This window comes from Triticum urartu, chromosome 1A (assembly GCF_056163025.1).
Source record: "Triticum urartu cultivar PI428250 chromosome 1A, HENAU_Tu73, whole genome shotgun sequence".
NCBI classification, from domain to species: domain Eukaryota; kingdom Viridiplantae; phylum Streptophyta; class Magnoliopsida; order Poales; family Poaceae; genus Triticum; species Triticum urartu.
This window is the reverse complement of record NC_141873.1, coordinates 526,842,510-526,846,233: the sequence shown is the minus strand read 5'-3', so window position 1 is coordinate 526,846,233 and position 3,724 is coordinate 526,842,510.

Genomic DNA, 3,724 nt, shown 5'->3' with positions numbered 1-3,724 from the left:
ACTCAACTGTCCCAGGAGCTGCAAGAGTGCAAAGCCCAACTTCAGGCCGCACTGTCCGCTGCAGGGGAGCCCAAAGAGACCCCCGCTGGTAACATATCCGTTAAATGATAAGTATCATATTAGAGTGCGGCTTTATATGCAAATCTGACGAAAAAATTGTAGATGATGCTAGGGTGAATCTGGATAAGCAACAACTCAAACGCCAGCTGAAGGCTGGTGAGAACGTGCTTACAAGGGTGAGGTAGGAGAAGAATGATCTCCATGATGCCAACACCAAGCTGGGCGTGGAACTGAAAGATGTTCGTGCCCAACTATCGGACTCTGTTAAGGAGAATCGATGGCTTCGGCGCGGCATATTTAGTAAGTGCTTGAACGAACTTAAAAAGAGTTCGGCGGGGAAGCTGACTGACAGAGTTATGTCTGTAGGTATGTTAACAGGTCATCCTGCCGAGGAGATGCCCAGTTCGATGGGTGATGTTCTTCCCGAGCTCGCACAGTTGCACGAACGAGTTCGGCAGGTGATGCGAGGTGTTGCCCAGGCCTTGTGGCCGTCCATCTCCCTACCCAAAGGCCTTGGAGAGCTTGCAGAAAAGATGAAGGGAGCACGGCGGCGCTTCCGATTATGGAAGATATTGGCCTGCCGTCGGGGCGCCAGGGAAGCTTGGGCGATGGTGAAGACACGGTACACGAAGGCTAACCCGAACCACATGGCCGAAGTTGGACCTGTGGGGCCTGATGGCAAGGAGATCCTTGTAAATTTAGTGTATGGCCAAGTAGAATTAGCCACAAAGTATTCCCAATAGGACTGTAGACTAGACAGCCTATTGGATGGCATTGAAGAGGAATTCAACCAGTCAAATTGACTATGTAATTGTAAAGTGACATATATGATGCCTTCTAGCCGGATTGTAGATCGTTTGTCGTGGCGGACCTTTTCGCTTCAACCTCGGGACCTGACAGTCCGGAGTGTATCCGAATACCCACTCGGTTATATAAGAACCAGTGCATGCATGGAGACTAGGCGTAGGGGTCATTAGTGCTTTATCAGACAAGTGCTCAACTAGTTATGTTATATTACATGGGTAGTAAGAAACATCTTCTAGAGAGAATAGTTCCGGTAAGGGTTCCTTTCCTTGGGTAGGCATGCCCTAAAGTGCATGTCCGGACTGCAACAAGAAGCGCAGTAAAAACGTCTGGGGGCAGATATGGTTAATAAATAAAAGTCATCTTTTGTTCACCGACCGAATATTCTCTTAAGAACGCTAGCTTTCAGCTTCACCCAGTCTGAGGTACACGTCCGGCTGACCCGGCGGTAACAATCGCAGAGGTGCTCCCCTTATGCCTTAGCCGAATTAACGGGACTGTAGGGCATAAATACAAGAGCCAAGCAACCCAGCTTGGCCAAAACTTAAGTCATATCGATGCATATAATGGTGAAAAAAGGTACATGCGGAAGTATAACGCATGTGTTGGGCGTGATGCCCAGGTAAATAATTTAAGCTTCTGTGAAAGAAGCCCCCAGGTGTAGATAGTGCGGCTAGCACCTCTGTAATGTACAAGTGAGGCACAAGGTGACCCGTGAAGGTCTAGAGGAATAAAAGAAAGAAAGGGAAACAAGACAGACAACACATATGCAGAAAATGGACAAAGGGAGGGGACTAACATAAAGTCATGTGCTAGGCGTAGAATCTTCAGAGCCTGGCTGCGTTCCATGGGTTCGGCTCGAGTCGACTAGTCGATGCATCCCGCAGTCGGTACGCTCCGCCAATCAAAACTTGGTCGATGATGAAGGGACCTTACCATTTGGGCTCTAGCTTGTTCTTTTTCTTATCCGGCAGTCGGAGAACTAGTTCGCCAATGTTATAAGTTTTGGCTCGTACTTCTCTGCTTTGGTATCTGCGAGCCTGTTGCTGGTAAAATGCGGAACGGGCTTTGGCTACGTCACGCTCTTCCTCCAAGGTGTCCAAACTGTCCTGCCGATCGAGCTCGGCCTCTCTTTCTTCGTACATGTGCACTCGAGGTGAGTCATGAATTATGTCACAGGGCAGGACTGCCTCTGCGCCGTACACCATAAAAATGGTGTGTATCCAGTACTACGATTTGGCGTGGTCCGCAGCCCCCAGAGTACGGAGTCGAGCTCCTCTACCCAGTGCGTGTCAGACTCTGTTAAGGAGCGCACTAGTCTGGGTTTAATGCCGCTCATTATAAGACCATTTGCTCGTTCGACTTGACCATTGGTTTGTGGGTGGTAGACTGAAACATAATCGAGCTTGATGCCCATTTTGCTGCACCAGAGTTTTACCTTGTCGGCCGTGAAGTTCGTGCCGTTATCAGTGATGATGCTGTGGGGGACGCCGTAGCGATGTACAACCCTGGATATGAAATCTATCACCGGTCCGGATTCGGCTATTTTAACCGGTTTGGCCTCTATCCATTTGGTGAATTTATCCACCATGACCAATAAGTATTTTTTCTTGTGGGTTCCACCTTTAAGGGGTCCAACCATGTCAAGCCCCCAGACCGCAAAGGGCCATGTGATGGGGATTGTTCGGAGGGCAGTGGGTGGCATATGGCTTTGATTTGCAAAGACCTGGCAACCAGCACAACGCTGGACTAAGTCCTGTGCGTCTGCCTGGGCCGTTGGCCAATAGAATCCTGTACAGAAGGCCTTGCTCACAAGAGCCCGGGCTGCGGCGTGATGACCGCCGAGTCCGGCATGAATTTCTGCCAAAAGGTTCCGCTCTTCCTCTTCGGAGATGTACCGTTGAAGGACTCCGGTAGCGCTTTTCTTGTACAATTCTCCCTCGTGGACGCTATAGGCCTTTGATCACCGCGCTATGCAGCGTGCCTCATTTTGGTCCTCCGGGAGTTCCTGTCTAGTTAAGTAGGCCAGGAATGGTTCTGTCCACGGGGCAATAATAGCCATTATTTTGTGGGCCGATTGTGTTATTTCGGTGGCAGAGCCTCCGATTGTGTGAGAGAGTTCGGTATCAGGTATTTTGGTCGGGTCCGGACTGTTGTTACCGGTGTCCCCTTCCCATGCTACGGATGGCTTGAAAAGCCTTTCTAGAAAAATGTTGGGAGGGACCGCGTCGCATTTTGCGCCAATGCGGGCGAGGATATCCGCCGCCTGATTGTTTTCCCGAGCCACATGGTGAAATTCGAGCCCCTCGAACCGGGCTGACATTTTTTAGGACGGCATTGCGATAGGCGGCCATTTTTGGATCCTTGGCATCAAAGTCTCCATTTATTTGGGATATTGCAAGGTTTGAATCCCCGCGCACCTCTAGGTGTTGAATGCCCATGGATACTGCCATCCGGAGACCATGTAGAAGGGCCTCGTATTCGGCTGCATTGTTGGAGTCCGTATACATTATCTGTAGTACGTATTGAATGGTGTCTCCTGTTGGGGACGTCAAAACGACGCTAGCCCCTAGACCAGCCAACATTTTGGAGCCGTCGAAGTGCATGATCCAGTTTGAATATGTGTCGTACTCTTTACGGAGTTCGGCTTCCGTCCATTCAGCGACAAAGTCAGCCAAAACTTGCGATTTAATAGCTCGCCGTGGCTTGTAAGTTATGTCGAACGGGAGGAGCTCAATGGCCCATTTGGCAATCCGACCCGTCACGTCGCGGTTGTTTATAATATCGTTAAGTGGTACTTCCAAGGCTACCATTATCGAACACTCTTGAAAGTAGTGTCGCAGCTTCCTGGATGCCATAA